General features: G+C 35.9%; 1 long non-coding RNA gene across 1 annotated transcript; it reads left to right on the forward strand.

The window, feature by feature from the left end:
* The first annotated feature begins 7,204 nt into the window (after positions 1-7,204).
* On the forward strand, positions 7,205-8,213 carry LOC109191042. Its single transcript, XR_002055855.1, has 3 exons — positions 7,205-7,287; positions 7,829-7,967; positions 8,088-8,213. It is a non-coding gene; the product is annotated as an uncharacterized LOC109191042 (long non-coding RNA).
* The last annotated feature ends 5,708 nt before the right edge of the window (positions 8,214-13,921 follow it).

Genomic DNA, 13,921 nt, shown 5'->3' on the forward strand with positions numbered 1-13,921 from the left:
CAACGGTCTCAAAGGTGCTGAACATCACTCGGTTGCAATACAAATGCCTTGTTGCACCGGTGTCGATGAACCGCATGCCCTGGTTAGAGCCCACGAGGTTCACCGCGGTCACCATGGCCGAAAGGTTGATCTCGGCCTCTTTCTAACTACTTTCTGCAACAATGTTGGCTTCAAAACTCTTGTTCTTCTTCCTTGGAACCTTGCACTCAGAAGACTTGTGGGCAGGCTTGCCACAATTGTAGCATTTACCATGAAACTTGGTCTTAGTAATGTCTCCCTTCGGACCCAGCTTTTGCTTGTCCTTCTTCTTGAAGCTTTTACCGTGCTCCACCACGTTGGCCTTAGCGCCACCAATGACATGCCCTTTCCGTCATTCTTCGTGTTCCCCTCCTCAATTCGGAGTCATTGGACCCAGTCCTATGGGTTCATTTTCTTTCGTTTATGCTTAAGGTAATTCTTGAAGTCCTTCCATCCTAGAGGCAACAAGTGGATCACAGATGCCACTTGGAAGGCTTCACTCACCACCATGCCCTCATCACGAATCTCGTCAAAGATTAGTTGTAAATCTTCAACTTAACTTAGCATGGTCTTGGAATCAACCATTTTGAAGTCAATGAATCGACCAATAACAAATTTCATTGCGCCAACATCCTTTCTTTTATACTTATGATTCAAGGTTTCCCACAGCGCTTTCGTTGTGCCAATCTTGCGATACACATCGTACAATGTATCACACAATCCGTTCAAGATGTAGTTATGACAAAGGAAGTCTGAATCCTTCCAAAATACAATTTCCATCACGGATTGGGTCTTGTTCCTTAATCTCAGGAACCCTCTCAGTCAAGAACCTTGCCAGGCCAAGAGTTGCCAGGTAGAACAACATCTTTTGCTGCTACCTTTTGAAGTTCAAGCCAGTGAGGCTTGAACTTCTCCGGATTTTTAGTCGAACCACTCGGCACTGAAGGTACCCGAGTCGTAGGGATGTACCCCTCGGTGCTCCCACCGTCTTGTGAACCTACGTTCACTAGTGGTGCTTGGGAATGTGCAACATTGTTACCGTTCCCACCATTGTTGTTCTCAATAACATTTTCCTCTCCATGAATTGGCAGTACGGGGTTCTCCATTTCTTCAAGGAAATTAGAGAAAAACACAGAAAGTGTAAATAAGGTTTTAAACTTGTTGGTGTAAAAACTCGAAATATAATAATAATCCTACGAAAAAAGGATTATTATTTCTAGAAAAACTGTGTAGGACGAAATGATATGGTGCGTAGGTGGTTAGCATAAGTCGCGCGAATCACTCTTTCCTTGAAACTTTATTTGCCGTCTCCCACAAGGTTCTATGAGAGTTATGGCCTAGGTTTCCCAGGATATAACGTACTACGATTCCAAGTTTGAGCACTCAAACAATGGAACCCGGCGAACTAGAGGAAGGGATGAACACAAGAGGTTAAGAAAAGAGTAGGAGTAGAGATTTTGATAGCTGAAAAACATAGGAATTGAGTTATAAAATTTTGCTGCCCACTACTTGAGAATTAATTCTAGAATTCTAAAATGGGAATTAATTCCGTAACAGATGAATTAAGACTAAGACTCAGGACAACCATTCCCAAGTCGTACATACGAGACGAGGTAGCCAAGAGGTTAACGGATCATTAGTTCACTGCGCAGCTTTCCCCTTACACAGAGAGAAAACATCTCTGCTATACAATTCAATAAGCCTTAGTAAGGTTCTTGTATAAATAGTGGTGCAAACCCACTTCCCAAATCAATGTTGGACAAAGGCTACTTTCAAGCCTTTTCCCTACATTTTTCCAACTCAAATGGGTCTACTTTGAGAATCAATATCTCATTAACCCATTATCCGTTTTGAGCGTACAATATATCAATCTCTTCGTCTCACTACGAAGAACCCGAATCCACTTTGACTAGACCCAAATTGGAAGTGGACCCCACTAATAATTGTACCACAAAACATCCACTTAAAATGCCATTTTATGCTATTTTTCCAACAGTTTTCCTAGTGAGATTTTTTAACGAGGCATGAATGTATTTAAATATACTACCCATATACTCTTTTCTTGCCTATTTTTTTCTCATAGATTTTTCTAGTAAGTTTTTAATGAGGAAATATCGTGATCAAATAATGTCCATGGGGGAGTGTTATAAATAAAATTAAATGTGGACATAATTTGTAACAGTTGTAATAGACATATTTATGTCTAATTATATATGCCATTAGTAATCTCTTTTTATTGTATATATGTATGTATCCTTGGATGGTAAAGAGATGGAAAAATGAGAACATTCCTTTGTTTTTCTTGTTACTACGCTTACCTTGCAAATTCTTTTTTATTTTGAATATATATATATATATATATATATATATATATATATATATATATATCACTACAAGAAAAATGCACATAGACAACACTAGAAAGACAACAGTTTTTAAGAAAAGTGTTGTCTTTTGTATAAAAGACAACAGTTTGGTCCAAAACCGTTGTCTTTGATGCAACACTTTTGTCAAAGACAACAGTTTTTACTTAACCGTTGTTATAAGTGTGTTGTCTTTGTGCATTTTGTGAAAAGACAACACCACAACGACAACGGTTTTTAAAACCGTTGTCTATGTGCGTTTTTTTTTTTTAAAGACAACGGTTTTTTTAACCGTTGTCGTTGGTGTGTTGTCTTTAAGCGCACTAGAATACACAACACTAGAAAGACAACGGTTTTTTAAAACCGTTGTCTTTGTGCGTTCTTTTTTTGAAAAAGACAACGGTTTTATTTAACCGTTGTCGTTGATGTGTTGTCTTTAAGCGCACTAGAATACACAACACTACAAAGACAACGATTTTTTAAAACCGTTGTCTTTGCGCATTATTATTTTATAAAAGACAACGGTTTTATTTAACCGTTGTCATTTATGTGTTGTCTTTAATAGCACTTGAATACACAACACTACAACGACAACCGTTGTTGTATCATTATTTTATAAAAGACAACAGTTGTATAAAATATAAACAAGGATGTTAACAACAAGAATCAAACCTATAACCTCAAACATAACAATTAAGGTTTAACCAACTAAACAATACAAACTCTTTTGTACCAAAGTGCAACATCTGGTATATAACTGGGTTACTTATGTGTTGTCTGTGAAAACCAAGACAACGATTTTATAAAATAAGTTAAGGATGCCTCTTGGAATTATAGAACTTGAGACTTCTAACATAACAAACTAAATGAAACCCACCAAGCCACACCAACACTTATGTACTTAAGTGCAACATCTAAGATATAACGAGTTTGGTTCTATGTTGTCTATGAGAACCAAGACAATGATTAACACTGTTGTCTATGAGAACCAAGACAATGATTGTATAAAATATATGTTAAGGATGCCACCAAGAAAGATAGAACCCATGACTTCTAACATAACAAACAACACTAAACCCACCAAGCTACACCAACTCTTGTTTACCAAAGTATTACCCCTTATCTTTTAACTATAATTTGGACCTTCATTGTTTTTGTTACGCGATGAAAATAGATGTTTAGAAGATCTAGAACAAAAATAAAAATGTAATTAAAATTTTTTTGTCCAAATATAATGCATAAAAATTTAACAAAGAAATAATACAATTCAAAAGTTAATTTTATAGTTATATTTTCGTTCATATTTAAATATAAAATTATTCACCAAAATTTCAATGTCAATTCATTAAAGTTTTATTTTCAATTCATTAAATTACATGTCATAGAACGGCCCTGTGCGGTGCGGTGTGGTGTTCATAATGGTGCGGTATGGTGTGGAATGGTTAAGGGCGGTATGTTTGAACTCTATATTCACAATTACAGAACTCTATGTTCAAATTATGAATCTACTGTATTTAAATTATGAATCTACGATTTAGAAATTATGAATCTAGAGTAAAGATTTTATAAATCTACAGTATAAAATTTATGAATCAACAGTATAAAAATCTATGAATCTCGCGTTCTGTACCTATAGGTGACAGTTCACTTTTAGTTTTTTTTTTTTTTTTTTTTTTTTTTACTTTTATCAAAACATTCATTTTTGGTCTTAATATTATTGTGACCCGCTCCCAACAGCCTTGGCATGCACTTTGGGCTTTATATGTTCTACTTTAGGCCTAGCACCCCGGGTAATAAAGTTACTATTTTCTTACTTCTCGTTTTGTACCTATATACCTGGTACTATTTTGGGCCTAGTACCCCCGGTAATAAAATGACTATTTTCTTACCCCGTTCTGTACCTATATACCCAGTTTATGGTGGACCCGTTTTCGATAAAACCGTGAATATACTTATTTAATTTTGAAAAAAATAAAGACTTATTATAAAATAAAAATAAAACTTTTGTCATTTTGCTTATTATATTAGATATATATGTTATTTTTTTTTTAAAAAAAATAAAACTCAAAATAATTTTGACTTTAGATATATATTAGATATATATGTTATTCTTTAAATTTTAACTTTCAAGACTTGCACACTTCGCAAAAAATCTCCCTCCCTCTCAAATAAAATAATTCAATTCCCTCCTTGCAAAACAAATTAAAACACTTATGCCAAAAAACTTAATATTCATTCGTGAATTCTATCGCCGTCCGTCCCGAAGTCGAAGTCGAACAAAACTACAATCGCCGTAATCGTGCCGTCGTCGCCTCCAACGTCCGCTGCCGTCGCTGCCTCCAATGTCCGCCGCCGTTGCCGCCTCATCCATGCTCAACTCGTCACCTTCTCTGTCTTTGCTCGCTACTGGTTTGTTGTACTACTCAAATGTTAAACTCTAATCCCAAAATTCCTTATTCTATTTATCTGTATATCACTACAAGAAAAACACTTTTTAGTGACAAAAAATTAGTGACGAGTGGAAAAACCCCTCACTAAATGTATTATTTGCATAGTTTTTGTGAGGGTTAAAAATTACTCTAGCTAAAGGTTTATGATCTAGTGACGAAATTTTACTTTTATACTTATTTTAAAAGTATACTCTCGCTATTGGTACGAAAGATGTTGTTACTCTCGCTATTGATGTCTGTAAATTATTTCCCACCAAAACTTTAATTTGTTTTTTGGCGCCAAATTAATTATTATTTATATTTTTATTATAATTAGTCAAAGTTTGTAATTTGCATAATGTTTATATTTGGTATAAATTACACACACATATATATTCCTACAAAATTTATAAACGTAACTAAATTATTTTATAAATTATTATCTTCTAATTAATAGTATATTTTAATACTAAAAGTGTTCATGTATTAAATTTAAATTTAACTCAAAATTAAAAAGAATTGGATAAAAGATTATAATTTATACCAAATATGAACTTGGCGGTAATGGTTTTGGATTGCCCGCTTTAGTCAAAATTGGCCTTTAATTTGGCCAAAATACTTCACCTATCCACAGATTGGCGCCTCAGGCTCAGGCTGAAGCTCTCTCCGTCAGCAGCAATCGTAGGCTAAAGCCAGGTAAGTTCTATCTCTTTCTCCTAACATTGGCACAGGTGTTAGGGCTACTGAAGCTAAGGCCATTTCTTTCTCTTTCTCCTAACATTGGCGCAGGTGTTAGGGCTACTGAGCAATTGGGTGTTAGGGCTACTGAGCAATCGGGTCAAGAGGATGGTATTTTGCCAATCCCCGGAAGTGAGTTTCGTTAGGGCTACCGAAACTCAGGTCAGATCTATTGACTTTATCTGCTTTATATAGGGAGATATTGAAACTGTAAAGGCGTCACAAGTGAGTTTCGTTCATTCCTTTCTATCTCAAATGTATGTGATATTTTTGGTTGAACTCGTAGATTCTAAACTATTAGGACTGGTGGTATATTCTAAGTATAGTTGGTGTGGTGGACGTTGTTTTTCATCCGATGCAAGGCTCCTATATCTGCTGAGTAGCTTGGTTTGATTACCATGCTGGGGTAATCTTCAATAAAGCTTCTCTTGGCATGTGGATTCAGATCACCTGCTTCTAGAGTTCTAGAAACTATAGATAAATTGAAAGAGGGTTCTGTGTTTCTAGTTGTGTTTTTAAGACTTTGAGTTTGAACAGAGGGGAATCTTCTGGTTGTGTTTCTGCTTTTGGTGCTTCTTGTTTCTCTTATAAAAGAGGCATGGGACTAGGTTATGAAAGTACTTGCTGCCTGCATTTTATTTTTTGTTAGAAACCTAAGAGTCCAGCAGAACTTATTTAAAGTTTAAGTGTCAGTCTCACTCAAACATGTTGTAAAATAAAGAATCATGAACCAAGACTGGTATCTCTGTAGGCTTTCCTGCATGTCTTGTTATTCTCTATTTTTTCTTTGCCATTCTCCAGACTTTCCAATTCATTATTTCACACAGTTTTGATGCTTCAAGAAAAATGCTCACACTCCATCTCTTCTTTTTTCTTCCGTAATTATGAAAAGAATCGTTTTCAGAATGACATATCAATTAATAATACTTTTGTAGACATCTATGGAGATCAGAAATGGTTGAGTGTTCCTTGGAAGAAGCTTCAGGTTGGAGACATTGTTAGGGTAAGTACACTGCATAAATAATTAATTTATATTTGTTGTATTTATTTATGCTTATGGGGTGAATCTTTTACTTAATCTACATCTACCTAAAATGTAGATGTACTTACCCTAACAATGTCTCTAATAGGAGAAGTTTAATTCTGGGAAATAATATGGCTTTTTCTCCCCATGAAAAATCAGGAAATGAGTGGACTGCCTTGGCACATATTATAACAGCAGTGATAGGGTCAGGAGTTCTGCCATTAGCATGGAGTATAGCTCAACTAGGGTGGATTGCTGGCCCAATAACTATGTTGTGTTTTGCTTTTGTGACCCTTACCAGTGCATTTCTTCTCTGCAACTGCTATGAACTCACCGATCAACACGGGAGGATCACCAACAAGCATGGCTCTTACCTCGATGCTGTCCAGTCAATTTTAGGTAAGAAATGAAACTATGGGCAGTTCTGTTCTGTTCAAGTTATTACTACATAGTATATAAGCTTTAATTTCCCTATGTCGGGCAGTTCTGTTCGGAAACATTGCATTTGCCTTCCCATTCTCTGTTATTTTTTTAGAGATATAGGTGCAACAGTTTTGCTTTTGTAGCTTCTTTTGCTATCTGCAATGCTCATCTCATGTTGTGTGGTATCCTGACCTTGTAAATGTTTTCCTCTATAGGAAACACTTCTTGTGCACAATGACTTGGTGAAGAAAGGTGGTCTAAATGACCTAATCATGGAACTTCAGATAAAAAGGTGTAGCTTCTTTTGCTATCTGCAATGCTCTAAAATATTAATTTGATCCCTCAAGGTGAATTAAGGGACAAGACTCTAAGGATAGATTTGATTCTTGAATATGCCCATAGCATAGAACTTGTAATAGTAACGAAATACTTCTGTTTATCACTTAATTGGAAGTATGAAACCTGCACCAATGACGCTTCCCTAGAAGTCTAAGAAAGACAGTTCTTTAGTCAATTTTTTTTTTAGTGAATGAGCATTCTACAATATTCATGTTTTCCTGTTTTTGGCATGGGTTATTACAGTGTTTCTATGTTTTATCCTTGTTTAACTTAATTTTAAGGAAACAAAGTCGTAATAAATTTATCAAATATTTTCTACAGTTGTTTACTGCTTCATTCCTAATTCAACTTAACTTTTTAACTTGGTCATGCATGTTCATCAATGTAGATGTAGTTCCATTATGGTGGTTTTGTAATATTTTAGTACTCGTATTAGGCTGTTGGCCTTCATTGACATCTTCTTGTTCATTGTATATACTCATGGTTGTTGACAGAAAACTTTGATGTGGAACTATTAAGTCACTTTTTACAAATGAGGGGAAACATGGTGGCGAGGTTACCGTGGAGGCTGTTCAAATGACTGCAAACCTTGTCAAAACTCATGATTGCCAGTTGCATCCTGATTCTATAGAGGTTAGTGTGTTTTATGTGACAAATTTGACACCATTAAAAAGAAAAATGTGTTAAGAACTACATCATTGAAAAGAAAAGCTTGTCAAATGCTACATCTCTAATTTAGGTGGTTATTACCAGGTTTTATTATCCCTATCTTTTGATGAAGACCTTGGGAAGCCTGAACCTTCAGATACAGATAATAAAACCAACTCCAAAAAATCTAAGACAAAGAACTTTAAGGAGTTGAATCATGCCTCAGAGAATATAATGAGAAAAAAAGAACTAGGCAAGAAATGATGTCAAAGACAAGAGAGCAGGTATTTACTCAGTAAAGGAATGGTTGTGTTTCTTCTTTAGTTTCATTTTGTTCATAAATTTCATGTTTTCACATATCAATGCAGAACTGAAGGCCATGTGATTCATTTGATATTCAGGAGAACACGCAGACACCTTTTCCTAAGGGATGACGATGAAGGGAAGCCTCCATTACTTAGACGCATGGTGGAAGATGATGGTGAATTTCGTGAATAGCTAATGATACAAACAGTATGTTATCTTATTTCGTTTATTTGGAGTGCTTATTTCCTAGTGTTTATGTATGATTTGATCATTAGAACGTTGTGATTATTTAGACTTGAATTGGTTCGTGGAATTGTTTTTTGTAGTATTATGACTTGGATGATAATTAGAATTGGTCATGGAAGTATTTAGACTTGTTATTTTGAACCTTATTAGCTTGTGCAAAATTATGTAACTACACTTTGTCATGGTGAATGGATAAATTGATTTTTTTTGTATGAGTAAAATTTAAGCAGGTTAAAAACGGTTAAAAACCGTTGAGATAACGGTTTTTAACTGTTGTCTATTTTACAATAGACGACAGTTTATGGGCGTGACTTTTAGCAACAGCGATTTCAACAACACACAATAGACAACAGTTTATAACTGTTGTCTTTTAAAGAAAAGACAACAGTTAAAAACTGTTGTCTATGTGCATCACTTTTAACAACACCGGTTTTAACAACATTGAATTGACAACGGGGTCAAAAACCGTTGTCTTTGGAAGAAATGACAACGGTTTAAAACCGTTGTCTATGTGCGTGACTTTTAACAACACCGGTTTCAACAACACTTAATAGACAACGGTTAAAAAACCGTTGTTGTTTCTAGAAAAGACAACGGTTATTAACCGTTGTCTATGTGCGTGACATACAACAACACCGGCTTCAACAACACTTAATAGACAACGGTTAAAAAACCGTTGTTGTTTCTAAAAAAGACAACGGTTATTAACCGTTGTCTATGTGCGTGACATACAACAACACCGGCTTCAACAACAGTTAATAGACAACGGTTAAAAAACTGTTGTTGTTTCTAGAAAAGACAACGGTTATTAACCGTTGTCTATGTGCGTGACATACAACAACACCGGCTTCAACAACACTTAATAGACAACGGTTAAAAAACCGTTGTTGTTTCTAGAAAAGACAACGGTTATTAACCGTTGTCTATTTGCGTGACTTACAACAACACCGGCTTCAACAACACTTAATAGACAACGGTTAAAAAACTGTTGTTGTTTCTAGAAAAGACAACGGTTAAAAAACCGTTGTCTATGCGCGGGACTTACAACAACACCGGCTTCAACAACAGAAATTATACCCCTACGACAACGGTTATTAACCGTTGTCTATGTGCATTTTTCTTGTAGTGTATATATATATATATATATATATATATATATATATATATATATCGTTTCATGGAGATTGCTACGAGCTAAAAACGAAAATTCATCTTAACAAATGGAAGGTTATTGATGGGAAAAGATCAAGTATTTGTACCTTGATGTGAGCACATTGCTAAAGCTTCAACTAGGACGTTGCTAGAGCTTGTACTTTGAAAGTGCTCTAAGGATTGCTTTAATTAACAGGTCATGTATCACTTCATCAATATAATAGTCGTAAAGATGAACATTGCATATGGTGCGGGTGTAACGTAACAACTTAATATTCTAAGTATCAAATTCAGACTTTATCCTCATAATTGTTCCTTTTTAAAACCAACTTTTTAGTAGTTTAATTTCTAATATGATCACTCCATTTTGGAGGAAACAGAGAGGAAAATAAAACAGTAAAAAAAAAAAAAAAAAAGAAGAAGTTATAAGAGTATATTATATGTAATTACATAAACTGAACCTTTACCCCTCGAATATGTACCTCTTATTTGTTATTTATAACGGTCGTATTTCTACAAATATCGTCATACCCTATATCTCTAATGGCATGTTTGGTTTATGGAATATGTCAGGAATAGATGACATTCCTTGGAATAGATCTATTCCATTATTTGGTTCGTCACTTTGTCATGGGAATACTATTCCTATGAATGACTTATTCCCTTTGCAAGGGGAATAGCCATTCCTAGGGGGCCTTGGTATTAGCTATTCCCATGCTTATGGGAATAGCTTTTATATTACAAATACCAAAAGTACCCTTACATACATGGTTATATACCACTACCACCGCCCCACCACCATCGCCACTACCACAACCACCACCACCCCACTACCGCCAACGCCACAGCTACTGTCGCCGCCGCCACCACCACCGCTGCTGCCACCACCGCCCCGCTACCGCCGCCACCACCATCACTGCCAGCACCACCTCCAGCACTGCCACCACCACCGCCGCCGCCACTGCTACCGCCATCACCGCCGCCACTGCTACCGCTACCGCCGCCGCCGCCGCCGCCACCACCACCGCCAATATCGCCACCGCCACCAACACCAACGCCACCGCCACCACCACCGCCACCACCAACGCCACCACCACCGCCACTACTACCACCACCACCACCACCACATATTTTTATAAGGGTATTTATGTCTTTTAAAACATATTTCATTTCTATTCCTTAAACCAACCAAACACTATAATATAATTCCTAAAGTCCATTCTTTCCGCGAACTAAACAATAGAATACAATTCATATTCTATTCCTTGCATATTCCCTTCCTTATGCAATAGCATTCCTATTACCTAAAATTCATTCCGTGAACCAAACATGCTGTAACTAAGTCGCTATTCTATTATCAAGTTGCCGTTATGATATTATATATATCTAGCTACACTTGAAGTTAAACTTTGATTTTTCTCTTGTGTTTATTCCATATCAAAGATCACAATAAATTATACATTATTAACAGGATAATTGGACAATGTATAGACTCGACCCAGAACGCTCATGCATGGTCTAACCTGAATGAGGCAATTAACGCATCAATTAGTAACGGTCAGGAATCAAGCAGAGATGAGGGCGAACAGTGCACTTAACCCAGAGTTAATGAACTTATTAGAACACCGCCTCATTAAAGAGTAGAAGTTATGGAAGAGAGCGCACAACAATTATTAAGGAGTCATGATACTTATTGAGGGGAGCCATTACAATAAAATTGAGCATATATACAAGTTTAATTAACTCTAAAAGATTAATATATATATATATATATATATATATATATATATATATATATATATATATATAGGGTTGCATTCACATGCAAACTACCTTAAAATACAAACATGCAGACAAAAAATAACCATTAGATTTGCTAAGATGAACGGATTATATGCATTCCCTCAATGGGCACACGGATTGCTAACTTATAATATAACACACGCATACATAATTAAAAACTACCATAAATAATCAATAAAATCATGTACATCCAACTTAAAAAACCAACGACCCGAATGAATCCACACTGTTTGTATTTTAAGCACGGTTTGTATCAGAATATAATCCTATATATATATATATATATATATATATATAAAGGAATAAAAAATACAAAGACTAAAACACCCCCAATACATATTGACAAGCAAAATTAATTAAAAAGGAAAAAAATTATAACAAAAAAAATCAGCCACACATCAAGCAAAGATCAGTGGTTAATATTAATCCACAAACCTCATGTGAGAAAGTGTCCTCATTTGATCCTTTATATATATATATATATATATATATATATATATATATATATATATATATATATATATATATATATATATATATATATACATATATATATATCGTTGGGTAATATGGTTGAAAAATCCCAAAATAATAATTCTACAAAAAAATTATTATTATAAGGGAAAAACAGAAAACTGTGAAGGAAAATGTGGAGTGTTTGGATATAGGTTTAGCACAAGTTCGAACACAAAGTTCTTTTCCTTAAAACCTTATTTGCTACCTCCCATAAGTGCTAGGAGCGTTGTAGCCTAGGTTTCCCAGGATAAAATGTGCTACGATTCTTTGTTTAAGCACCTAAACAAAGAACCCGGCAAACAAAGCAAGAGGAAGAACACTGTTTGTGAAAGAAGAGAGTAGAAGCAGAAGTTTTTGAAGCAAAATGCACTGGAATTCCTTTGATTTCGTACTGTGTGAAATGCTTCTGCCCTACCTCTCTTTATATAGGGCTGTTGGAAGGGATAGCATTCAACATGGCCTTTAATTGGTATTAAACCAATTGTATAACACCTGTAACAGCCACCCACTAAGTAGGATTAAACTCTGATTTAAAATTGGAATTAAAACAGTATTAATTCCGTAACGAGTTTAATCTGTACAACAGGCTGAACTTTCGGGTTTCAGACCTTGGACCAGCAACACGAGAGTACATCTCTCGTGCGTGCTATGGTGCAACCCGAGAGTGCACCTCTCGTGGTCACAGATGCACGTGAGTTGTGCTCTCAGTTTTGGCATAACTTAGCCCGCAGGGCCAGCTAATGTGCGTGCTGTGGTGCAACCCGAGAGTGCACCTCTCGTGGTCACAGATGCACGTGAGTTGTGCTCTCGGTTTTGGCATAACTTAGCCCGCAAGGCGGACGACATTCGTGCGTGCAGGTGCCGGCGCACGCGAGCTCGGGCTTGAATCAAGCCTTTTCGATCTCTTCTAGTTGGAATTTGATTTGCACGCCCCCCCCCCCCCCCCCCACCCCCCACCTGCGCTAGAGAGCCTCTATGCTATACAATTCTACAAGCTTCAAAAGAGCTCTTGTATATAAGGCGGGCAAATCCACTTTCCAAACCAATGTGGGACAAAGCTCACTTTGTTCCCTTCATTTCCCAACTCAAATGGGTCTACTTTGAGAATCAATATCTCATTCACCCGGCCATTATCCGTTTTGAGCGTACAATATATCAATTTCTTCGTCTTACTACGAAGAATCCGAATCCACTTTGACCCGACCCAAATCGGAAGTGGACCCCACTGATAATTGTACCACAAAATAGCCACTTATAGGGGCACGCTTAAGTGAGAACGGTCACCTAGGAGAGAAATCCGTTCCTGGGAGATGGCAACCAATTTGGTGGCCATCTCAAGTCGCCGAAGATGACCACATCTTCTCCGGCAACGCCTTAGTCTCCGTCGTTGATTTTTATTGTCGGACAATCGTCGAAATTTTAGTGACCTAGTATTACAAGTTACTAATAGGATTGATGAACTAAATTGACATGTTTTTTTTTTTTTTTTTTTTTTTTTGTAAATTGACATGTTTATGTACCTAATTTTAACTGTAAAAATTTGAGTAACTAATTGACTTTTCATATAAAGTTCTAGAGCCTATTTGACCATTTTCCCTAAAATATTTCAAAGAAAAAAACATTGAGGTGAAGAAAATACTACTTGATGGTATTTATATATTTTAATAAAAGAATAATGTTATATTCCGCTCGTGATTTCACCTCTTAATTTTCATTTCTCTAAGTGACAACAATATTTGATTGGATTATTTTATAATTGACTAATACGTACCTTATCTTTAATGCTAGTTGGGATTAACTAATTCATGTTAGTCAATGATATAAAAAGAATTTTATTCCCATGTCAAGAACTGAACATTAGGCTTTGTTTATTCTTGCAATAATACTCTCTCATTTTTAAAAATAAGATTTACTAT

Source organism: Ipomoea nil, unplaced genomic scaffold (genome assembly GCF_001879475.1).
Source record: "Ipomoea nil cultivar Tokyo-kokei standard unplaced genomic scaffold, Asagao_1.1 scaffold1612, whole genome shotgun sequence".
Classification (NCBI taxonomy): domain Eukaryota; kingdom Viridiplantae; phylum Streptophyta; class Magnoliopsida; order Solanales; family Convolvulaceae; genus Ipomoea; species Ipomoea nil.